Source organism: Chiloscyllium plagiosum, unplaced genomic scaffold (assembly GCF_037043375.1).
Source record: "Chiloscyllium plagiosum isolate Xiang-an unplaced genomic scaffold, Cpla_swu_hap1 HiC_scaffold_17, whole genome shotgun sequence".
NCBI lineage: Eukaryota > Metazoa > Chordata > Chondrichthyes > Orectolobiformes > Hemiscylliidae > Chiloscyllium > Chiloscyllium plagiosum.
In genome coordinates this window covers 67201529-67228258 of record NW_028270155.1, presented here as the reverse complement: position 1 = coordinate 67228258, position 26730 = coordinate 67201529, and the positions used below count along the sequence as shown (strand labels likewise).

The following is a 26730-nucleotide window of genomic DNA, read 5'->3' as shown; positions in this document are numbered from 1 at the left end:
AACAGGTTTAATTGGAAGCACACTAGCTTTCGGAGCGACGCTCCTTCATCAGGTGATTGTGGAGGGCTCGATCGTAACACAGAATTTATAGCAAAAATTTGCAGTGTGATGTAACTGAAAGAATTGAAGAATTGATTGTCTGTTAAGCCTTTCATCTGTTAGAATACAGTGATAGTTTCACTTCTTTCATGTGTAAATTACAAAACCCTTTTTTTTAAAGTTGCAATCTCGGGTTAGCTGTTAAAAATGGTGATAGCTAGACAATATGTTGAAGGTGTTAGCCCCCTGTGTTCTCTGTCTATGACCTGATGTTTAGATTGATTCCAATCTAAAAAGTGAGATAACAGAGTTTTACATAAATTCATGCAGCTTTTGAGCTCAGAGTTCTACATGAATGTATGTGGTTTTTGAGCAAAGTGCAATGTATCTCTGAAAGTACCAAAAAAATTCACCACACAAAATATATGTGTGCGTGTGGGTCTTTGTCTGTCTGTGTGTGTGTGTCTGTCTGTGTTGTGGGTTGTGAGTGTGAGAAAGTGTGTGTGTGTGTGTAGTGAGTGCAGAGTGTCTTAAGTCTGTGAGGGGGTGCATGTGTGGGAGTGTGTGTGTCTATAAGGGTGTATGTGGGTGTCTGTGTGCGCGTCTGTAGTTGTGTCCGTGTGTATGTGAGAGTGTGTGTGTGTAGGAATATCTGTGTGTGTGTGTGTGTAGTGCAATGGTGATCACCTGTAATGTGTCATGAACCCAAGGTCCCAGTTGAGGCCCTCCCTATGGGTACCGAACTTAGCTATCAGCCTGTGCTCGGCCACTTTCCTCTGCTGCCTGTCCCGAAGTCCACCTTGGAGGATGGTCACCCGAAGGTCCGAGGCTGAATGTCCTGGACCACTGAAGTGTTCCCCAACTGGGAGGGAACCTTCCTGTCTGTTGATTGTTGTGCGGTGCCCATTCATCCGTTGTCGTAGCCTTTGCTCGGTTTCTCCAATGTACCATGCCTCCGGGCATCCCTGCCTGCAATGTATAAGATAGACAATGTTGGCTGAGACACATGAGTACCTGCCATGTACACGGTGGGAGGTGTTCCCACACGTAATAATGGTATCTATGTCCACAATCTGACACGTTTTGCAGCGTCCACTGTGACAAGGTTGTATGGAGTTGTCCTGAGAGCCGGGCAGTTTGCTACGAACAATGATCTGTTTGAGGTTTGGCGGTTGTTTAAAGACAAGTAGTGGAGGTGTGGGGAAGGTCTTGGTGAGGTGCTCATCTTCATTGATAATGTGTTGCAGGTCACGAAGAACATGGTGTAATTTTTCAGCCCCTGGGAAGTACTGAACTGCAAATACTCAACATTGATCATCTTTCTAGAGCTATTAACCAATACAAAATACTCTTTCCAATACGCCTCAAATAAATTGATGTGTATTCATTCCCATGGTTTTCTTGTGCTTGACTGGTTTTATCATTTCCTCCTACTCAAAGACCATGTTGTGTTCATTTAAAATTTCCTCAATGTTAATTATATTGTTATTTGTCCCTAATGTAAATAACTCACGTCAGTTCAATCACACTTTCTGAAGTCAATTTCTTCCTAACACGGTGACTTTAGTTCTTCCTAATATCACCAATGGCAAGAAATTGAATGAATCATTGAATTCCACTTTAACTCTAACTTGACCTCATGCTGGAATATTGTCATCTTCACAACATTTAAGGGAATGTTACTTAGGAATATTTTGTTCTTCCAACACAATGACGCTGTGTCAGCCATGAAAGTAAATTCTAAATTTCTGACTTTCATCCCTACTGTGCATGCTGGCATTTTATCTTCAGGCATTTATTCTCATCTTCTATGTGCTGTTTTCCTTGCACTCTGAGTACAATTCTTCCTTCTTGATAACATCAATTTATGTTTCAACATTTATCATATGCACACTCAAAGATTTTCAGACCCCTGAACAACTCCAGATTCAACTAACTATGTACAGCTGTGACCTTGAACTTGTATCATGTCCTGAAGTGTTACTGTTTTCTCCATGTCTGAATCAGACCAACTTGTTAACTGTCATCTTAGATTGAAAATAGGGGCATTTAAATGATTGGTGACTAGCATGGTAATTATAATATCTAAACTTCTGACTGTGATTGCCTTGTCATAGATCTTGCTGAAATCTGGGGGACTACACCTGCTGATTCAGGAAAAGAACTCCTTTGCAACTTGCAACTATCTCATTCTGCTATTTTTATGGCTATGGCCTCATTGCATGTCTTCTTTCATGTCAGCCTTGCCCAATAGCTTGGTTTGGTTTTATGTTCCATAGAGACATAAACTTGTCTCTAAGGTCAATTTGGTCAATAAATTCAAGTCATACTTGCAATGGTGAGAATACCTTAATTTGAAAATGTAATATACTAGTCGTATTTGGCAACTGCTTCCATTGACAGAACATAATTCTCAGCACAATTTTGTTCTTATTTGTAGTCAGAGTACAGAATTTTATGAATTTCAGCAAGTGCCATCAAACTGGGTTCTCATAGACAACATTTGTCAAAACATTGCATCATACCATCCCCTACTTTATTTGTTTTCAGCCACATGTGAAACTCTCAATCATAAATACTCAAGTTCTCTTTGTTAGGGATGAAGAATCCCCCATTGGCCCCAAATAAGCCTTCAGTGTCTTTTCCTTCAATTACATACCATGCTGACTCATTGTGTACCAGAACAATTTGCACAAGAAGCAATCATTCAAATTGTTCAAACTTCCTCAAAATTAATTTTAGAAGCTTTAAAAATGTGTCAAAATATTCTTCGGTCCTTAAATCTCCAAATGAAATGCAAAATAAAATTCTATCCCAGTTTTGCAACCACTATTCTGTTGCGTATCACTCTGAATAATAATCATTGAATCACTGCAAGCAACCATAAATGGTCTTTTTACTTGCACTTCCTAACAGAGAGGACAGCAGAGACTGAAATACATCAAAATGCTCAGATTTTGCAATATATGACAGTGAGAAGTTAAATGCCAACTTCTTGTTGTGATTGCAGTGGGAGAACATCTGCTAGGTGCATTAGTTAACAACTAAATTAGTCATATGGTAATAGAGACCTTGAGTACTGATAATAAAAGAGTAAATCTTTCATCTAGCATTCATCAGGACAGATGCAAGAAGATCAAATTTTGAAGTAAATATCATTTTGCACTGCATAAGAAAAAGAGATGTAGATTAATGGAAGATGGACTTTGAATTGTTAAGGCATTGCCATGGAGAATGTGGAAAATGTGCTCAGAAACTATAATACCCCAAGCATTTTTTTTAACTGTGGAATGAGGCCCATTGTTTAGACTTAAATTTAGCAATTGATACAACTGAATGGTTTGCCAGGCCACTTCAGAGGCCAGTTGAGATTCAACCATATTTTTGTGGGTCTGGAATCATGTGCCAGATCAGTTGAGGGCAGATTTTCTTCCCTGAAATACTTTAGATTAGATTAGTTTCCCTACAGTGTGGAAACAGGCCTTTTGGCCCAACAAGTCCACCCAGACCCATTCCCCCTATTTATCCTTGATTAATGCATCTAACACTGTGGGCAATTTTGCATGGCCAATTCGCCTGACCTGCACATCTTTAGATTGTGGGAGGAAACCAGAGCATCCGGGGGAAACCCATGCAGACACAGGGAGAATGTGCAAACTCCAGACAGACAAGGCTGGAATTGAACCCAGGTCTCTGGTGCTGTGAAGCAGCAGTGCTAACCACTGAGCCACTGTGCCACCCCGACTTTAGTGAACTAAATGGGTTTTCCCAACAATAGTCATCATTAGCATCTTAATTCTAGATATTTATTGAATTCAGATTCCACCATCTGCTATGGCAGGATTCAAACCTAGATCCCCAGAACATCAGTTGAGTTTTTGTTTTGATAGTCTATCAATAACACTACTAAGCCATTGCATCCCGCAAGTGATAGGCAAAGTTAGACAATCTTACAACCATTGGATCTGATCCAAGCTCTGCAGTTCTGCCGCATCCAAACATGAATGGTGGAGGACAATTAAACAACTCACTGGAGAAGGAGGCTCCACAAATATTTGCATTCTCAATGATGGAAGAGTGTAGTACATCAGCGCAAAAGTTAAAGCTGAAGTATTTGCAAAACTCTTCAGCCAGAAGTACCAAATGGATGATCCATTTTGGTTTCATTCAGTGGTCCCCAGCAACCCTGCTAGATGCTAGACTTCAGCCAATTTGATTGAGTCCACATAATATCAAGAAACACTTGAGGATACTGGATACTACAAAGGCTACGGCACCGCATAACATTTTGGCAATAGTACGAAGACTTTCCACATCCTTAGCCAAGCTGTCCATTATACTGGCATCTACCCAACAATGTGGAAAATTGCCCAGATATGTCCCGTACACAAAGAGCAGGATAACTCCAACCCGGTTAATTCCCAACCGATCGGTGTACTCTCAGTCATCGGTAAAGTGATGGAAGGTGTCAGCAACAGTGCTATCGAGCAGTACCTGCTTAGCAACAACCTGCTCACTAATGCTCAGTTTGGGTTTTGCATGGGTCACTCAGGTCCTGATCTCATTCCAGCCTTCGTTCAAACATGGACAAAGAACTAAATTCCGGTGGTGAGGTGAGATGGACAGCCCTTGACGCTCCTAAGAAAATAGCCCCAAGCTATATAGGCTGTCCTTATAGCTCAAATCCTCCAACCCTGGCAACATCCTTGTAAACCTTTTCTGAACTCTTTTAAGTTTCACAACATTCCTCCTATAGCGGGGAGACCAGAATTGAAGGCAAAATTCAAAAAAAGGGGCCTAACCAATATCCTGTACAACTTCAACATGACCTCAATGTACTGACCAATAAAGGCAAGCCGCCTTCACTATCCTGTCTACCTGTGACTCTACTTTCAAGGAACTATGAAACTGCAGTCTAAGGTCGCTTTGCTTAGCAACAACCCCCAGGACCTTACCATTACATATATTAGTCCTGCCCTGATTTGCATTTCCAAAATGCAATAGCTCACATTTATCTAAATTGAACTCCATCTACCACTTCTCAGCCCATCTGATCAAGGTCCCATTGTACTCTAATATAACCTTCATCGTTGTCCACTACACCATCAATTTTGGTGTAATCTGCAAGCTTACTAACCATACCTCCTATGTTCACATACAAATGATTTATATAAATGACAAAAAGCAGTGGATCCAGCACCAATCCTCATAGCACATCACTGGTCACAGGCCTCAAATCTGAAAAGAGACCCACCACCACCTCCCTCTGTCTCTTACCGTCGAGCCAGTTCTGTATCCAGATAGCTAGTTCTCCCTGTGTATTCCATGTGATCTAAACTTGAAAAGCAGTCTACCTTGTCAAATGCCTTACTGAAATCCATACAAATCAAGTCCACCTCTCTGGCTTCATCAATCCCCATCATTACTTCTTCAAAAAACTCAATTAAGTTAGTGAGATATGATTTCCCATGCACAAAGCCATGTTGACTATCCCTAATCAGTCTTTGCTTTTCCAAATACATGTAAATCCTATCCCTCAGAATCCCCTCCAACAATCTGCCTATCATCTGTCTATAGTTCCCTAGCTTTTCCTTACCACCTTTCTTGTTGATCAAGATTTCCTTGTAATTGTAGAAAACCTTCTTCACCATCTACCATTCCTCCACTTTTGGTATCATCCCCAAACTTACTAATCATGCCCTCTATATTCTCATTCAATTCATTTATACAAATGACAAACAAAACAGGACTCAGAACTAATCCCTGTGGGACACCAATGGTGACAGACCTCCAGTCCAAACAACCTTCCACCACTACTCCCTGTCTTCTGGTGTTGAGTCAATTATGCATACAATTGGCAAGCTCACCCCGAATCCTATGTGACCTAACTGTACTAATTAGTCAACTGAAATATCTATACCACATGGGCTAGAGTGCTTTAAGAAGACTAATTTACACCTTCTGTGGGGCAATTAGGAATCAGCTATAAATACTGGCAGCATTTGTAACACCTATATTAAAATCCTATCTCTCAATAAGAATATATACTATATAACCTATACAAAGGTTATATAGTATATTTTCAGTTTCAGTCACAACTAGAAAAAAAATATGGTTAGATACTGGAGAGATTGAAAGGAGATTACCAAAAGTAATAATAGGATATTTATCATCATCATAAATCTAAAATATAGGGATTAACGTGTCTGCATCAAAAAAAGAAAGTAACTTGAAAAGATCAGATTTTTGCAGTCACAAAGGAACCCAGGAGTATGGACATGGTATATCTTCTTAAGGAACCCTGTGTTAAACTCAAACGAAGAAACAGTTACTTTATACTTACATAGCTATCATTTTGCAAGTTAAATACCTTAACATATTGAGCATAAGCTCAGTTTCAGCAGTTTGGAACGTAAGGCAGCAAACCTCCAGAGGAAAGAGGTATATTGGCTTAACACCAAGTTAAGGGATAGATGAAAATATCTATATGATCTAAACAGGACAAGTTGTGAGTTTTCTCAGTGCCAATGTCATGCTAACCCTAATGTTACTTTACAAAAAGAAAATGAAACAAACGGAAGGACTTTAACCCTCAAGGACAATGACATGGGAATGAGTGGAAAGTTTGTATTTTAAATTCTCAGGTATGGTCTCAATCTGTTCACTTGTGATTTTAATGGAACTGGGATGGAGTGGGGGTGGGGGTGGGGGGGAGGGTAGACAGCTCATTATCAGGATTCGGATTGAACTCGAAAATCAGTTAAGGTTAAGTGTCTTTATTTTAACTATTTTTAAAACAACTTTTTACACATGGTGGCTGGGATTCCTACATTTCTGGCAGACAAAGTGATTCATGCCTTTATTGCACTGTTTCTGGGCCAGGGTTGCTTCCTACAATGTGCCAAAATTGGACTCTGCATCAACTGACTCACCCCACAATGTTTAAGTTCCAGTCTCCTTTGATTTTCAATATGCCTAATACTCTCCTAAAATCACTGTCCACTTCAGTCATATTGCTTCATGCATCCCAACCTCCCACAATGTCCATATCCCACCCATCACATGCTGATGAATTCACCACTAATGCCCACAATATCTAATTCACCTCAACCACCTGTGTCAATCCCTTGCTATGCAACTTCAGACTTAACTAGCATCCATTCTTGCCATACACATACTACCTTCCAATGCGGTTGACTGTTGGATGGGAAAGATGTTGAAAAAAAATTAATGTGTCTTGCTAAATATTATAAGATGCTTGGGAAACCTGTACTTTGAGACTTTTTATTTGAAAATACTTTTCACTTGTCGCTCCCTTGCCAGACCTTTAGGTTACAAGCGAATAAAAGGAGCTTTCAAGCTGTTTCATTGTGCATTGCTGAGGCAAGAAGACCAATTCTGAGACTGTAAAACACAGAACAGGTAACATATTCAATATGTTCAATAGCATGAAAGTTATATAAGTGTCACAGACACAACAGTCTAAGTAGCAGGATTATGGAGCACAGAGTAAAATGGAATAAAGTTATTAGAGTTCAAGTAATGCCTGGAAAATATGGTGTAAATCCATTTTGCTCAACAGAAGATAGCTTCTCTCCCTGCTAATTCAACCCTACAACGAGTGACATTCAAAACTATTAAGTCATATTATACTCATTAGATTACATTCATTTGAATGTTCACATTGGTTTCAGATCATGAGTTACAGTCTATCTCTTTCTGTTACTTAATTGCAGTGTAAGTAAACTATCATGAGATTTTCTACAACATAGTCAGTTTCTTGGTTTTCTTTAAAGATTTGATCCATCTGCATTGCTTGGCAAAGTAGCTATATCAATAAATTTGGAAAGAATCTATCTCAGTTCATTTCAGTACAAATCTGACGTTTACTTGTTGAAACCAAAGTAAGATAACTCCCCATAATATGAACAAACCAAAAGTCAACTTTATCCCCTTTTTTTATCTCTCCTAACAATCCATGCATAAAACAAGCAATTTGTGATCTAATAAAATTTTGCAACTGATCTTCCACATGATTGGCTTTTTAGACGAATTTCTGAAGTTCTGGACACTCATCATCTGTTCCTTCTTAGTTCCAATTCTTACGTTCACTAGATTGGTCCCAGAGATGAGGGATTTGTCATATGAAGAGAGGTTGAACAGTTTAGGTCTATACTCTCTGGAATTTAGAAGAATGAGGGGAGATCAAATTGAGGTATTCAAGATGATAAAAAGTATAGATAAAATAGATGTGGAGTGGATGCTTCCTCTTGTGGTGCATTGGAGGAAAAGAGGTCATAGTCTAGGAATAAGGAGTAGCAAATTTAAAACAGAATTGAGGAGAAACTACTTCTCCCAAAGGATTGTGAATCTGTGGAATTTGCTACTTCAAAGTGCAGTGGGTGCTGGGATAGTGAGTAAATTTAAGGCGAAGTTAGACAGATTTTTAATTAGTAATGGGTTGAAGGGTTATTGGGAGAAGGCAAGAAAATGGGAGTGAGAAACATGATCGAATGGCAGAGCTACTCGATGGGCTGAATGACCTAATTTTGCTCCTATATCCTATGAACTTATGAACACTCATCACCTGTGTATTCTTAACATCTCAAAGATTTTGTGAGCTTATCGTATTATAACCAACCATTTTGAATTGCCAGGCCATCAATATAGATGATGTATCAGTTGATGGCTTGTTCATTGTATGACTTGACAAATTCAACTTAATGGAACATGTGTTCCAATCTGGAATTTTTCCATATTTCTCACTAAGGTTTTAGCAGGAGAACTATGAAATCACCAAATACTTGATTAAGTTATTGATCAGTTCAATGCATCCGGACCATATTACTGACCCTCAATATTTACCCAATTTAACCAATTTGATTAAAGCTTGATTACAGAAATGGATTAACCTGTAGTTGGCCATGTTTGCTCCACATAGGCTGCCTTCAGCTTCCAAGATTCCGAGCTCTGGAATACCATCTAAGTACATATCTACCTCTACAGCTCCCTTTCAAACATTACTTCAATAGTATACCTTCTCTCATTCCTTTGTTTGTCTTCCATAATAAGGCCTCAAATTTCATATTAAAATGTTTCTATGAAAATAGAACATTTTTTACTACACTGGACGAGCTACAAAATATACACTATTTCTAATTTCTTCATTGCTGAATCAATGTAAAAATATATTAGAAACACATATCAGCTGACTTCAGTCGTATAACTTAGATAAGGATTCTTCAGGATATTCTTCAGCAACTAGTGTTAACAGAACTGTTATCTGAGCCCAGCTGATAAAGGTTGGATCTCCCTGTTTTATCCTTTTAATGTGTCATTTATGCATGCTATATAATTTAGAATGTCCATAACATTCTTATCAATTAGTGAATGAAGGATTAAGTAGTCTCTACAGTTATTGAGTCATAGAGATGTACAGCATGGAAACCCTTTGGTCCAACACATCCATGCCGACCAGATATCCCAACCCAATCTAGTCCCACCTGCCAGCACCCAGCCCATATCCCTCCAAACCCTTCCTATTCATATACCCATCCAAATGCCTCTTAAATGTTGCAATTGTACCAGCCTCCACCACATCCTCTGGCAGCTCATTCCATACGTATCACCCTCTGCGTGAAAAAGTTGCCCCTTAGGTCTATTTTATATCTTTCCCCTCTCACCCTAAACCTATGCCCTCTAGTTCTGGACTCCCCGACCCCAGGGAAAAGACTTTGTCTATTTATCCTATCCATGCCCTCATAATTTTGTAAACCTCTATAAGGTCACCCCTCAGCCTCCAACGCTCCAGGGAAAACAGCCCCAGCCTGTTCAGCCTCTCCCTGTAGTTCAGATCCTCCAACCCTGGCAACATCCTTGTAAATCTTTTCTGAACCCTTTCAAGTTTCACAACATCTTTCCGATAGGAAGGAGACCAGAGTTGCATGCAATATTCCAACAGTGGCCTAACCAATGTCCTGTACAGCTGCAACATGACCTCCCAACTCCTGTACTCAATACTCTGATCACTAAAGGAAAGCATACCAAATGCATTTTTCACTATCCTATCTACCTGCGACTCCACTTTCAAGGAGCTATGAACCTGCACTCCAAGGTCTCTTATTACTTCTAACTGCAGTTTCCTAAACTGGCAAAGAGGTGATTTTGTGGATGAAGTTTTCACTGAAACAGATCAAAGTAGTTGTAAACTTTATTGGAGAAGAAGGTGAGGACTGCAGATGCCGGAGATCAGAATCGAAGAGTGTGTTGCTGGAAAAGCATAGCCAGTCAGGCAGCATCTGAGGAGCAGGAGAATCAATGTTTTGGGCATGAGTCCTTCATCAGGAATGAGGTTTGTGGCCCAAGATGTCTGAGAGATAAATGGGAGGGGAGAGGGGCTGGGGAGGAGGTAGCTGAGAATGTGATAGGTAGATGAATTTGGGGGTGAGGGTGATACATTGGAGAGGAGGGTGGAGCAAATGGGTGGGAAGGAAGATGGCTAGGTAGGACAGATCCATTTGGGGGGTGCTGAGTTGGAAGGTTGGATCTGGGATGAGGTGGAGGGAGGGGAAATGAGGGAATTGGTGAAATTCACATTGATTCTGTGTGATTGGTGGGTCCCAAGGTGGAAGATGAGGTATTTTTCCTCCAGGTGTCGGGTGGTAAGGGTTTGGCAATGGAGGAGGCCCAGGACTTGCATGTCAGAGTGGGAGGGGGAGTTAAAGTGCTCGGCCATGGGACGGTGGGGTTATTTTGTGAGTGTGTCCCAGAGATGTTCTTTGAAACGTTCTGCAGGTTGGAGAAGACACAGCTGCACTTTCAGTGATATTCTAGAGGACAGGTGATCTAACTTCCAAACTACAAAGTTTGCATTGAAAATGTTGTTGCTGTTTCTCCTGAAATTCAAAGCTTAACTGCACTTGTTAACTACCAGCATCTGATTTTAATTTCTGGCTGATCAGAGAGATGGCAACTTCTGTTTGACTAACTGAATTATCATCTGTCAGCTACTCTTTTTTCCAATATTTCCTTCACTTTATCATTTTGATGTCCTTACTAACTTCCTGTCCTTTATTTGTATGGCTGGCATTAGTGTTTCTATTCCAGTTCTTTAGAATACTTAATACAATGCCATCTGGAACTATTAGCATAAGATTCAAATAAATTCATCTGTAGCTCACACAGACCCTCTTTAAATAAAGTAAATAATAATCTTGAGGAACCAATGGCTAGTTTTTCACCTGAACAATTCTGAATCTTAACAGTTTAATTCTCAGTTATTTTTCTATGAAAAGTTTAAAAAGTTAAGAATCAGGATGTAGGTTTGCTCGCTGAGCTGGAAGGTTCAGTTTCAGACGTTTCATCACCATTCTAGGTTACACATCAATGAGCATCCAGATGAAGCACTGATGGTATGGCCTGCTTTTTATTTATGTATTAGGTTTCCTTGGGCTGGTGACATCATTTCTTATGGTGATGTTATTTCCTGTGGTTATGTCATTTCCTGTTCTTTTTCTCAGGGGGTGGTAAATGGGATCCAAGTCAATGTGTTTGTTGATAGAGTAGCAGTTTAGATTAGATTAGATTACAGATTAGATTAGATTACATTACAGTGTGGAAACAGGCCCTTCGGCCCAACAAGTCCACACCGACCCGCCGAAGCGAAACCCACCCATACCCCTACATTTACCCCTTACCTAACACTACGGGCAATTTAGCATGGCCAATTCACCTGACCCTGCACATCTTTGGTCTGTGGGAGGAAACCGGAGCACCCGGAGGAAACCCACGCAGACACGGGGAGAACGTGCAAACTCCACACAGTCAGTCAGTTGGAATGCCATGCTTCTCGAAATTCTTGTGTGTGTCTCTGTTTGGTTTGTCCGAGGATGGATGTGTTGTCCCAGTCGAAGTGGTGTCCTTCCTCATCTGTATGTAAAGATACTGCAAAACAGAGACACACGTGAACCAGGCATTCCAAACAGAACTCTATCAACAAACACAATGACTTAGATCCCAGCTCCTGAGAAAAAGAACAGGAGATGATGTCATCACAAGAAATTATGTCACCACAGGAAATGACATCACCAACTCAAGGAAACCTGAACACAAATAAAAAGTGGACCATACCACCAGTGCTTCATCCAGATGCTCACTGATGATGTTACCTAGTATGGTGATGAAACATCTGAAACCAAACCTTCCAGCTCAGCGAGCAAACCTACATCTTGAACCTCAACCTGAGCTACAAATATTCTCAAAACTTGCTTTTAAAAAATCAGTCGATTCCAAAGGAAGAGCAAAACAAAAACTCTTACTCATCAATCAACACATTTCTACTTCATTACAATTACATTTTTTAAAAAACTTCCACTCTTGTCCATTATGCCTGAAAAGCAAATCATGACTGTTTGGATTCATTATCACCAACACTAAAATAAAGCCTTTAAAAGCAATCACCAGCTGAATGCAGCCAAAAAAAAAAACAAACCATGTCACTACAATACTCCTTGAAAAAAATCCTTTACATTTTACAGTAAATTTGGAACATTTATTCAATTAAATAGCTCAGCATTGCCAATCCATCATTAACATCCAATGATTTCCACATAACTAAATTAAACAGTTTCAATTGATTACTGGATGACTAGATTTCCAGGGTCTTGCAGTATAATTGTAATTTCCATTCATATTTGTGGCTTGTAAGATATTCAATATACAACATTTAAAGTAATTGACATTGCTGGAACCACAGATGCACAGGTAGGTTATCAACTTCAGGGTATTTTCATGTGGTGGTAATGCAGAACAGAATCAAAATTGAGACAGGTAGGCAATAGTATGAGGACCAGACAGCTTGGCCTGGGATTTATGGAAACACCACAGAGACTCCAAAATAGCATTCAGACCCTGACTGCTGAAGTCATTCCCACATTTCTAACAGATTTCATTTTTGCTGGTAGAGGCTATGCAGCAGAGCATGATTCACACATGAGGGAAATCTGTACTCAGCAGACTATTTGAATTCATTGCTGTATGCAGATGACCCATTTTTCACTGCAGGAAAGACTTTAACTGGCAGCGTGGAAGTCATTATTTTTAGTCTTCATAATACTTTTGAAGGTGAATAAGGTCTGGAGAACTATTAGGGTATGAAGTCATTTAAATCTACAACCTTTTAGAACATAAACTATAGAACATTATAGCGCAGTTCAGGCCCTTCAGCCCTCAATGTTGTGCCGCCCTGTGAAACCAATCTGAAGCCCATCTAAACGACACTAATCCATTCTTGTCCATATGCCTATCCAATGACCACTTAAGTGCTTGTAAAGTTGGCCAGTTTACAACTGTTGCAGGCAGTGTGTCCCATGCCCCTACTACCCTTTAAGTAAAGAAACTACGTCTGACATCTATCCTATGTCTATCACTCCTCAACTTATAGCTATGTTCCCTTGTGCTAGCCATCACCATCGATCTAACCCTCTTGATTATCTTATATGTCTCAACGAAGTCACCTCTCAACCTTCTGTCTAACGTAAACAGCCTCAAGTCCCTCAACCTCTCCTTGTAAGACCTTCTCTCTATATCAGGCAACATCCTAGTAAATCTCCTCTGAACCCTTTCCAAAGCTTCCACATCCTTCTAATAATGTGGTGACCAGAACTGCACGCAATACTCCAAGTACGCCCGCACCAGAGTTTTGTTCAGCTGTAGCATGACCTCATGGTTCTAAAACTCAATCCCTGTACTAATAAAAACTAACACACAGTATGTCTTCTTAACAACACTATCAACCTTGGTAGCAAATTTGAGGGATCTATGTACATGGACACCGAGATCTCTCTGCTCATCTACAATACCAAGAATCTTACCATTCGCCCAGTACTCTGCATTCCTGTTACTCCTTCCAAAGTGAATCACCTCACGCCTTTCTGAATTAAACTCCATTTGCCACCTCTCAGCCCAACTCTGTAGCTTATGTATGTCCCTCTGTAACCTACAACATCCTTCAGCACTACCCACAACTGTACTGATCTTAGCGTAATCCATAAATTTACTAACCCATCCTCCTATGCCCTCATCCAGGTCATTTATAAAAATGACAAACAGTAACTAGTAACAGAACTCCAGGATGAATATTTCCCATTGACTACCACCGTCTGTCATCTTTCAGCTAGCCAATTTCTGATCCAAACCATTAAATCACCCTCAACTCCATGCCTCCGTATTTTGTGCAATAGCCTACCGTGGGGAACCTTATCAAACACCTTACTGAAATCCATACGCACTACATCAATGGCTTTAGCCTCATCCACCTGTTTGGTCACCTTCTCAAAGAATTCAATAAGATTTGTGAAGTACAACCTACCCTTCACAAAACTGTGTTGACTATCCCTAATCAATGTACTCCTATCGAGATGATTATAAATCCTATCTCTCATAACCTTTTCCAGCACTTTACCCACAACCGAAGTAAGTCTCACTGGTCTATAATTACCAGAATTGTCTCTACTCCCCTTCTTGAACAACATTTGCTATCCTCCAGTCTTCCGGCAGTATACCTGTAGACAATGCCAACATAAAGATCAAAGCCAAAGGCTCTGCAATCTCTTCTCTGGCTTTCCAGAGAATCCTAGGATAAATCCCATCCGGCCCAGGGGATTTATCTATTTCCATACTTTCCAGAATTTCTAACACCTCCTCCTTGTGAACCTCAATCCCAACTAGTCTCATAGCCTGTTTCTCAATACTGTCCTCAACAACATTGTGTTTTTCCAGTGTGAATACTGATGAAAAAATTCATTTAGCACTTCCCCTATCTCCTCTCACTCCACGCACAACTTCCCACTACTGTCCTTGATTGGCCTTAATCTTACTCTCATCATTCTTTTATTCCTTATATACCTATAAAAAGCTTTAGGGTTTTCCCTGATCCTATCCGACAACAACTTCTCATGTCCCCACCTCGCTTGTCTTAGCTCTCTCTTTAGGTCTTTCCAGGCTCTCTTGTAATTCTCAAGTGCCCTAACTGAGCTTTCACATCTCATCCAAACATAAGCCTTCTTCTTCCTCTTGACAAAGATTCAACTTCCTTAGTAAACCACAGCTCCTGTGCTCAACAACTTCCTCCCTGTGTGACAAGTACATACTTATCAAGGACACACAGTAGCTGTTCCTTGAATAAGCTCCACATTTCTATTGTGCCCATTCCGTGCAGTTTACTTCCCCATCCTATGCATCCTAGATCTTGTCTAATCACATCGTAATTGCCTTTCCCCCAGGTGTAGCTCTTGCCCTCTGGTGTATACCTATCCCTTTCCATCGTAAAGGAAAAATTATAAGAAGCCTTTCTGTGTCAGTGAGAGGTAAAGAAAAATGGAAGCTGTTAAGTTATTTAATCATAGAATCCATTCAGTGTGGAAACAGGCCCGTCAGCCCAACAAATCCACATTGACCCTCCGAAGAGTGACCCACCCAGACCCATTCCTCCATTTTATGTTTACATTTGACTAATGTACCTAATCTACACATCCCTGGACACTACGAGCAATTTAGCACAGCCAATTAATTCACCTAAACTGCACATTGTTGGACTGTGGGAGGAAACTGGAGCACCCAGAGGAAGCCCACACAGACACAGAGAGAATGTGCAAGCTCTACACAGTCAGGCACCCAATGCTGGAATTGAACCCAGGTCCTTGGTACTATGAGGCAGCAGTACTAATCACTGAACCACCATGCTACCTGTACTATTAATCCCCTGTGCTTTTAAATCCAATGCTTTAAAACAATATAAAACAAAACCTCACAGCACCCGGGTCCCAGGTTCAATTTCAGCCTTGGGCGACTGCCTATGTGGAGTTTGCACACTCTCCTCATGTCTGTGTGGGTTTCCTCTGGGTGCTCCGGTTTCCTCCCACAGTCCAAAGATGTGCAGATCAGGTGAATTGGCCATTCTAAATTACCCATAGTATTAGGTAATTAGTCAGAGGGAAATGGATCTGGGTGGGTTGCTCTTCGGAGGGTCAGTGTGGACTTGTTGGGCCGAAGAGCCTGTTTCCATACTGTTGAAAATCTAAAATTTAAAAGGTTGGCTATGAGTTGAGAAACAATGTTCTAGAAGTTTTAATAGTTGTTTATTCACATTATTCTAAGGGTCATCTTTATATCCTAAATAATGTTTGGCTTCTTTTCACAATTTACCTTTATCTCAGTTGAGGTTTGAGGTTCATAGTTTAATTGACAACTACAAAAGATTATTAAATGATTAACTATCTTTCATATTGGTTTATTAAAATAACGTTTTTCATAAAGAATTCAGTATTTGAAAAGATTTGAACATTTTAAATACGCTTCCATGAATGGGAGATTCTTTTATGTATTGGGAACACAAAAATGAATACTTAGAACTTTATTCCACTTCATGAAAACATACTGGGTGAGTTGGTGTGGATATTTTAAGTGAAATAAGTGATAGTTGCTAAGGTTAGCATGGGGACTGTAAGGAGCCATAGGGACGAGGTGGGTTGGCATTGGTTGACTTAGGTTAGCACTGTTGGCACGGGAAATTGAAAGGGTTTTGAGTTGGTGGAGGTCATGAGTTGGTATGATTAGGGTGAGTGATGAATGAGGGAAAGGGGGCCCAGTATCTTTTAAAACAACTGGATGCAGTCTCAGAGAACTGCGACAAGCCTGTCATCATGTCAAGTAATAATGGGAACAAAGCAGGAAAGTGGAGGTGAAGATTATAACAGCAACCATGATTCTACTTGAATGGAAGAGTAGACTCATTGGGCTGAATGGCTTATTTCTGCTCCTACATCTTAAGTTCTTATTATAGTTTCAGCACTGGGCAGTCCCTGTAGATGCCTCTGGCGTGAAGCAGGGGGTAATTCCATCCTATACTCTCCCATCTCGAACCAACATCCTGCCTGTTGGGTGAGTTTCCCTCTAAGTCGAGATGGTGAAATTTTCCAACTCCTTCTGACTCTAGAGCAAATACCTAGACCCGAGGATCTGTCATGGGTTAAACCAATGTGGTGTTGTTATGGACTATGCCATCAACAGAGGAAGCAATCTTTATTCTTTTTCATAAACATTTAACAGAAAAAAAGCATTACTCTGTAATACTGAAATGATATTGTTCTTAGTATTTATTGTAGCTCGCAGCAAGAGCCAATGTTCCTATTTATGTATAGTTTGCGCTGAGCACTTTATTTGTCGCTGATGCTTAGATACAAGAGCTATCTGTCTGCCTTCACTTTGTCTCATAGAAAAAAAATGTGTCTGTATTGTGACAGCCCGGGGTGGCATGACTCCATTAGTCTCCTGATCTGATTGGCGTAGAACCTGTGCTGAAGTCACAGCAGATCCTGTGTTGTCCATGCTGGCAGCAGTTTAAGTGGTTTTCTGAAAGAATTCATTATATTCTGCATATTATTCTCCTCAATGTGACTCTCATGCCCTCCCAACATGCCAGTCTGGAATAATACCATCCAATCCATAGCTACTGATTCAGATTGATGCCATTCCTTGCTTTTTTTCATTGGATTGAAGCTCAAATGGAAAATAGATAATACAATAACATCAAATTGAATGGATAGTAATTATGGCAATGAATACAATAGCTATGAAATGTACATGGAATTACAATAAAAATTAAAATAATTGACAATTTAAACAGTTCTCTTTCTGCAGACCTGAGACCGTCTAATCAGTTGAAATAACTCCATTAGAATTGTCTAGTCATTATAAATTTAAATTGTATAACTGACTATCCTGATGAAATGCACACTCTGAATATAAATAGCATGACTCAGAGAATCTTTACTGAGCCCTGCGATTGAGTAAACCAAGGACTGTGTCAGCATTCTTTCCTCTGAGTCAGATGTCAAGGGTTGAATCACCACTAAGGTTTGAATTATGTACTGAGGAAGTGCTGTCTTTTAGACAAAGAAAGCTGAGGTTCCATCTGCCTTTTGAAGTGGATACAAACAATTCCATGAAAAGATGTTTAAAGAAAAGCAAAGTGTATTAACAGTCTTCCCTTAAAAAAGTCACCAAAAGTAATTATTTGGTTATTCTTTTGTTCTTTGTTGCACTTTGCTTTTGACACTAAGCTGCTGTGTTTGACTGTATCCAACACTGACTGACTTTAAAATTGATCCATTAGTAGGAAAATGTTTTGGAACATCCTCAGGACATGAATGACACTACATAATTACAAGTATTCTTTTCATAAAATCGCAGAATAGAATCCCTATGGTGCAGAATGAGGCCATTCATAGTTTCCTTGTAATAGAAGCAGGAGTAGGCCATTTTGCCCATCGAACCTGCTCTGCCATTCATTAAGATCATGGCTGATCTATCCCTCACCTCAACTCCTCCTACTAGCATTATCCCCATTACCCTTAATTCCTCTACTATGCAAAAACCCATGCAACCGTGTCTTGAATATATTTAATGAAGCTGCCTCTACTGCCTCTGTGGGCAGAGAATTCCAAAGATTAACTACTCTGGGAAAAGCAGTTCCTCTTCATCTCTATCCTAAATCTACTCCCCCTAATCTTGAAGCCACGTTCCTAAGTCCTAGTCTTACTCACCAGTGGAAAAAATTTGCCTGCCTCTATCTTATCTATCCCTTTCATAATTTTATATGTTTCTATAAGATCCCCTCTCATTCTTCTAAATTCTAGTGAGTACAGTCCCAAGTGGCTCAACCTCTCCTCACAGGGTAACTCCTCATCTCCAGAATCAATCTGGTGAACCTCCAAAGCCAGTGTATCTTTTGTCAAAAACTGTGGCTGACCGGTTCAACTCCCCCTCCCACTCTGCCAAGGACATGCAAGTTCTGGGCCTTCTCCACCGCCAAATCCTAGCCACCTGACACCTGGAGGAAGAACACCTCATTTCGGCCTTGGGACCTTACAAATACACAGTATCAACATCGATTTCACCAGTTTCCTCATCTCCCCTTCTCCCACCTCATCTTAGATCCAAACCTCCAACTCAGTGGCACCCTCTTGAACTGTCCTACCTGTCCATCTTCCTTCTTACCTATCTGCTCCACCCTCTGCTCCGACTTAACACCATTACCCTCCACCTGCATCTACATATCACACTCCTAGCTACCTTCTCCCGAACCCCCCCGCCTCCCTCCTATTTATCTCTTAGCCCCCTTCCTCCCTCCCCTCCTGCCCTCCCCCACTCCTGATGAACGACTTATGCTGAAACATCGATTGTCCTGATCCTTGGATTTTGCCCAACCAGCTGTGCTTTTCCAGCACCATACTTTTCGACTCTGATCTCCAGCAACTGCAGTTCTTACTTTCTTCCAATATATCCTTCCTCAAGTAAGGAGACCAGAACTGCACATAATACTCCAGGTGTGGCCTCACCAACACCTTGTACAATTGCAGCAGAACCTTCCTGCTCTTAAATTCAATCCCTCCAGTAATGAAAGCCAATATTTTGTTTGCCTTCCTGATTACCTGTTGCACCTGGAAATCAACTTTTAGCGATTCAGGTATGAGCATTCCTAAGTCCCTCTGCACAATAGCATGCTGCAATATTTCACCATTTAAGTAATACTCTGACCAAAATGTTTACTTCCAAAGCGGATAACCTCATATTTACCATTGTACTCCATCTGCCAGACCCCTACCCACTCACCTAACCTAACTAAATCTCTCTGCAGACCCTCCACATTCTCTGCACAGTCTGCCTTTCCACTCGATTTAGTGTCATCAGCAAACTTGGATACACTGCTGCCTCACAGCGCCAGAGACCCGGATTCAATTCCCGCCTCAGGCGACTGACTGTGTGGAGTTTGCACATTCTCCCCGTGTCTGCGTGGGTTTCCTCCGGGTGCTCCGGTTTCCTCCCACAGTCCAAAAATGTGCAGGTTCAGGTGAATTGGCCATGCTAAATTGCCCGTAGTGTTAGGTGCAGGGGTAAATGTAGGGGTATGGGTGGGTTGCGCTTCAGCGGGTCGGTGTGGACTTGTTGGGCCGAAGGGCCTGTTTCCACACTGTAATGTAATGTAAATGTATTACACTCGGTCTCCTTTTCGTCATTATTTATATATATCATGAACAGTTGCAGGCCCAACACCAATCCCTGTGGCACCCCACTCACCACTGATCTCCAGCCAGAGAAACACCCATTTATCTCAACACTCTTCTTTCTAATGGTTAACCAGTCCTCTATCCATGCTAGTATATTCCCTGCAACTCCATGCATTCTTATCTTATGAATGAGTCTTTTGTACGGCACCTTATTGAATGCCTTTTGGAAACCCAAGTATACAACATGCACCTGTTCCCCTCCATCCACCATGCTTGTTACATCCTCAAAGAACTCCAGTAAGTTTATCAAACACAACATTCCCTTCCTGAATCCTTGCTGTGTCTGCTTGATGGAACCCTTCCCATCCAGATGTCTCACTATTTCTTCTTTAATGATAGCCTTCAGCATTTTCCCAACAACAGATGTTAAGCTAACAGACCTATAGTTGCCTGTCTTTTGCCTACATCCTCTTCTAAACAGCAGTGTGGACATTCACTGTCTTCCAGTCTGCCGGGACCTGCCTGAAATCTAGTGAATTTTGGTAAATTACCACTAATGCACCTACTATAACTTCTGCCATTTCTTTCAGCACCCTGGGATGCATTCCATCAGGACCAGGGGACGTATCTACTTTTAAACCCCCAAGTTTGCTCAATACTACACCTTTAGTGAAATCAATTGAATTGAGGTCCCCACCTCGCATCATATCCTTAACATCATTCTTTGGCATGTTAGACACTGTGAAGTCTAACACAAAACAGTTATTCAATGCCTCAGCCATTTTAGCATTACCCAATATTAATTCCCCTTTCTCATCTGGCTCATTGAGTCTGCACCGACCCTGCGAGAAGCATCACACTCAGATTCCCACCCTTTCCCCACATTTATCATGCTAATCCACCTAGCCTACACATCTCTGGACATTATGGCCAATTTAGCGTGGCCAATCCACCTAACCTGCACATCATTGGAATGCAGGAGGAAACCAGTGCATCCGGAGGAAACCTATGCAGACACAGGGAGAATGTGCAGACTGTACAGATAGTCACCTGGTAGGCAGCAATGACACTGAAGCACCAATCAAATAGTTTTCTGTAATACTGATCTTTCTTTTCCTTTGTAGATTTCAGAACCAAAAGCTTTGCAAACTATTTTAAATAGTTACCATCATTCCAGTGGCCAAAGTGGCTGAACTCCAACTGGGTGTATACTCTGTACAACAATGTAATTGAATATATGAATGGAAAATGAGATTCTCATCAGTTTGCTGTGCAAGAATGTAGTTCCATGAACCTCCGCCTTCCTGTTGGAAAAGGCTCTCTCATTGGTGAGTTTCCTGTTGGCTCAGTCTCATTCACAAGGTGAACAGTGAGATTTTCCATAAAGCTAGATACACATCTGACAATGGAACCAGCACCTTGCTTATTGCTTCCTAAGCCAAACAATGCAGGATCTAAGAGAATAGGCTTTCAGCACTTCAAATATTATGATGAAATTGTGTCCTCCCTGATTTGGCATTTAATAATCAATCAAATAGCACACAACAATGGTACACATTCAAATCTACTCAAAGAGGCTCAGTTGAAAATGGGGCAGGCACTGAAACTGGGACTGTGAGTATATACAGATTCTGGGTCAAGAGTGAAAGTGACAGATTCTAACATTGGAAGTTCTGACATTGGGGATGTGAAACAATACAGGCATTGGTGCACAGTTCAAAATGTGGCTCTGCAGTATGTCTGAAGCAAGCATTAAAGAAGCCTGGAGATCTTAAAATGAAGGTTGCTGTATAAAAGCATCAGGAAGTTGAAGCAATCTTGCACTGATGTCACAGAGCTAGATATCACTGTGTATAATTTCTACAGTGTGCGTGGAATTACATAGCTGCATTTCTAGAGTGAGAGAGAGAATCTTGACAGCACATGGATATGAACACACATTATCTAAGTCAGAGCCTTGTATATTGAAGATCATCATGTATTTATTACCTCTGAGAAAATCTGTTTTTCTGAATTTGCCTTTTTGCCAAAGGGTGTGTTTATGGAATGTTACTATATTGGAACAATTAATTGGTAACAGTTACTGTATGTATTATTTTACTAAGTTTTCCAACAGAGTTAAGTCAAGTAGTTTGATCAACTAAATTGCATCTGGAACACAGCACGTTATATCTGCCTTGAAAATAAGAAAAAAGTTAACATTTAAGCCACCTTTTTAAAATAGTTTGAGTGTGCCTGGACTGGTCCATAACGAACTGTGGCTCTTTTTGGAATCAAAATCTCTAATTTCAGGTTGCATTTAGGATTGTTGGACTCAAAGTCAGAAGCAGTGGGCGTTAAGAGTTTTTGTTTCAGGTGTTGAATTTGAATGGTTTAAACAGGGTTTCCCTTCTGTAGTAATGACTCTTTAATCACTGAGAGTTTTCTGGGAGTGAAAAAAGTCATTTTGGGAGTTTTACAGGAAGTTAGCAAGACAAAGCTTTCTGAATTGGCAAACAAGCTGGAGTTGGGTTTGCCCGTGTCAACGAGAAAAAGGGAAATATTTGCAGCAATAACCCTGCATTCACAATTGTCCGGATTGCTGTTGGAGTAACTGGAAATGGCTAAACTGCAATTGCAGATAAAGCAGCTTGAATTAGAGGCAATGTTAATGAAAAAAGGAAAAAAAAGAATAGCCCTGGCAAAACAAAAAAAAGCAGAAAAGGAAATGAATCAACTTGAATTACAATTAAAAGCAGAGAAAAAAGAAACGAAGAATGCCCTAACATGAGAAAAGCAGGAAATGAGAGAGTTAGAACTTCTGAAGTTGGCAATTAAAGAGTAAAGTCAGCTTTAAAAGGTCATGATTTGGAGGCCATGATTCGGAGATGTCGGTGTTGGACTGGGAAAGCACACTAGCTTTCTGAGCGACGCTCCTTCATCAGGTGATTGCCTGATGAAGGAGCGTCGCTCTGAAAGCTAGTGCTTCCAATTAAACCTGTTGGACTATAACCTGGTGTTGTGTGATTTTTAACTATGATTTGGAGGTGCCTTTGTTGTACTGGGGTGTACGAAGTTAAAAATCACACAACACCAGGTTATAGTCCAACCCGTTTAATTGGAAGCACTAGCTTTCGGAGCACCGCTCCTTCATCAGGTGATTGTGGAGGACACAATTGTCAGACACAGAATTTATAGCAAAGGTTTACAGTGTGATGAAACTGAAATTACACATTGAAAAATACCTTGATTGTTTGTTGAGGCTTTCATCTGTTAGAATGACCATGATAGTTTCACTTCTTTCATATGTAAATCACAAAACTTTTTTATAGGTTAACTGTAACAATTGGTGTCAGCCAGATAATATGTTGACGGTGTTAGCCCCCTGTGTTCCCTGTCTGTGCCATAATGTTTAGACTGATCTAATCTAAAAAGTGAGTTAACAGAATCTTATATGGATTCATGCAGTTTTTGAGTAGAGTACAATGTAACTCTGCAAGTACAAATTCACCCCAGTGTGTGTGTCTGTCTGTCTGGGGTGGGGGGTTGTGAGTGTGAGAGAGAGAGTGCATATGTGTGTGAGTATGAAGTGGTCTAAGTCTGTGAGAGGGTGCATGTGTGAGAGTGGAAGTGTGTGTGTCTGTAGGATTGTTTGTATGTATGTCTGAGGTGGGGGTTGTGAGTGTCTGTGAGAGTGAGTGCATATGTGTGTGTGAGTGTAAAGTGGTCTAAGTCTGTGAGAGGATGTATGTGGGAGTGTGTGTGTCTGTAGAAGTGTGTGTGAGTGTCTGTGTATCCGTGTGTGTGTGTGTGTATATAGGAGTGTGTGTGTGTGTGTGTGTAGGAGTGTCTGTGTGTGTATATAGTGCAATGGTGGTCACTTGTAGTGTGACATGAACCCAAGGTCCTGGTTGAGGCCCTCCCTATGGGTACGGAACTTAGCTATCAGCCTCTGCTTGGCCACTTTTCGCTGATGCCTGTCCCGAAGTTTGCCTTAGATTAGAATCAGTCTAAACATTATGGCACAGACAGGGAACACAGGGGGCTAACACCTTCAACATATTATCTGGCTGACACCAATTGTTACAGCTAACCTGAGAATGTAACTTATAAAAAATAAAGTTTTGTGATTTACATATGAAAGATGTAAAACTATCATGGTTATTCCAACAGATGAAAGACTCAACAAACAATCAAGGTATTTTTCAATGTATAATTTCAGTTACATCACCCTGTAAACTTTTGCTATAAATTCTGTGTCTGACAATTGTGCGCTCCACAACCACCTGATAAAGGAGCGGCGCTCCGAAAGCTAGTGCTTCCAATTAAACCGGTTGGACTATAACCCAGTGTTGTGTGATTTTTAACTTTAAACGGTGGAGGTGAAAGTGGAAGATGAGCTTAGAGAGGAAGATAGAGATGATAAGCAAACCCATTGTAGCCAAAGGCCTAGTGGGGATCTGCTTAAATATGTCCAAGCATTGCTTATGTTCAATGAGAAGGATGTGGAAGCCTTTTCCATGTCATTTAAGAAAGTGGCTAAGTAAATGAGGTGGACCAGCGACTATGTTGGTATTATTGACCCAATCAAAGTTGGTAGGCAGATCAAGTCAGGTATTTGTATCGCTTTCAAAGGAGTTATCTGGGGAGTACAATGAGGTGAAAAATGGCATCTGAAATGCAGATGAACTAGTACCAAAAGCCTACAGACAATGCTTTGGGAATCAAATGTACATTGAGTTTGAAAGGATCAAACAAGGTAATTTTGATAGGTGGATTAGGGCATTGAATATAGACCAAACATATGACGTGCTTAGAGAGATTATTATTTTGGAAGAGATCAAAAAATCACTTCCTGACATTTTCTAAGTCATTCATAAAATTTCTTTACAATAATCAGATGGATCTACCATTTGATCTACAACTGCCCATTCATCATTGGCTGGAATTTGAGGTGTTGTTCAACTCCTTACTAACACTTGGTCTTTTAAATAATAACACTCAGGCATTGGTCCTGATTCAATTTCTGAGTAAGATATTTGATATAGCTGTCCAATTCAAGATCCAGATATTGTATTTTCAAACTTGGAAGGATTAAAATTGGCCCCCTACATCATTGATACAGATTGTGAACAGCTGGAGTCCAAGCCTCTATTCAAGCTGGCCAACTAAAAATGACACACATATTCTCATTTTTAATACTTTGCCTGTTAACCAATACTCATTTTGTATTACTGTATTACCCCCAATATCATATGTTTTTAATTTTGTTTACTCGCTTTCTGTGTAAACTTGCTATTTACATTCGTAGTCTGTGGAGGACATTATTGAAGCCTTCTGAAAATCCAAATACACTAATTTCTCCTTATCGACTCTGTTAAAAAAACTCTCAAAAAAACTGTTGGTTTGTCAAACGTGATTTCCTCTTCATAAATCCATGTTGACACTGTTCAATCAGACAATTATTTTGTAAATATCGAGTAATCACATTCTGTGTAATAGATTCTGGTATTTTCCCTATTAATGACCTTAGGTTTGCAGGAATGTGGCTCCTTGTTTTCTCCCTTCCTCTTTTCTTAAATTGTGTGACGATATTTGCAATCTTCCAGCCTTCTGGCAGTGTCAGAGAATCAATAGAATTTTGACAATGCATCTCCTACCTTTGTAGCCGTCTCTTCCAACACTCTAGGGTGAAAGTCATCGGGTCCCAAGGATTTGTCAATCTTCAGTTCTGTTCATCTTTCCAATTCTACTTTCTTTTGCTGATAATTTCTTTCAGTTTCACACTTAGTAGCCTCTTGGATCTTAATTAATTTTAAGAAGACATCCTGTGTCCTCCTAGGTGAAGACAGAAAACATATTTAGATAGCTCGCTACTGTTTCTGTATTTCCTATTATAAATTCTCCTGTCTCTGCAATGAACCTAGATTTGTCTTTGCTAACGTTTTACCTTTTTACCTAATTATTGACCCTTTTACAATTCATTTCTCTGTTTCTTGCTATTTATATTCATATTCTGTTCTCTCTTTCTTTATCAATTTCTTGATTTGCTTTTGCTGAATTATAAAATCCTCCCAATCCTTTGGATGATAACATTCTTTTTGAAAACTTCAGAAGTCTCTTCATTTGATCTAATACTATCTTAACTTCCCTCATTATAATGGCTCTCATGCTTTACCAGTTGGGTATTCCTGCTTTAAAGGAATGTATGTTGGTCTTTTAAATAATAACACTCAGGCATTGGTCCTGATTCAATTTCTGAGTAAGATATTTGATATAGCTGTCCAGTTCAAGATCCAGATATTGTATTTTCAAACTTGGAAGGATTAAAATTGGCCCCCTAAGCCATTGATACAGATTGTGAACAGCTGGAGTTCAAGCCTGCCAACTTGAAAATGACACAATTACTATTCGTTTAATATTAATTCTTTAATAACTAGGCATTGTCTGACAAACCTTTTGAAGTATTTTTTAAACCCATCACAGCCATTTTCTCCTCCTTCATAATAGTTCTTATTTAGATTTAAGATCCTAGTTTCAGATTGAACTACAATTTTTTTCAAGCTTAAACTTACTTCCACTGGTTGTTCCAACATCCTTGGTGAGGCCAATATTTTTGAAGCAGCTGCAATACAACATTCACTCC

The 26730-nt window shown here is 40.2% G+C and overlaps 1 long non-coding RNA gene across 1 annotated transcript; it reads right to left on the bottom strand.

Moving 5' to 3' along the window:
* On the bottom strand, window positions 1-26730 carry LOC148147398 (uncharacterized). Its single transcript, XR_015759988.1, has 3 exons — window positions 26660-26730; window positions 25745-25922; window positions 1-1008 (listed from the first exon to the last, which is right to left on the bottom strand). It is a non-coding gene; the product is annotated as an uncharacterized LOC148147398 (long non-coding RNA).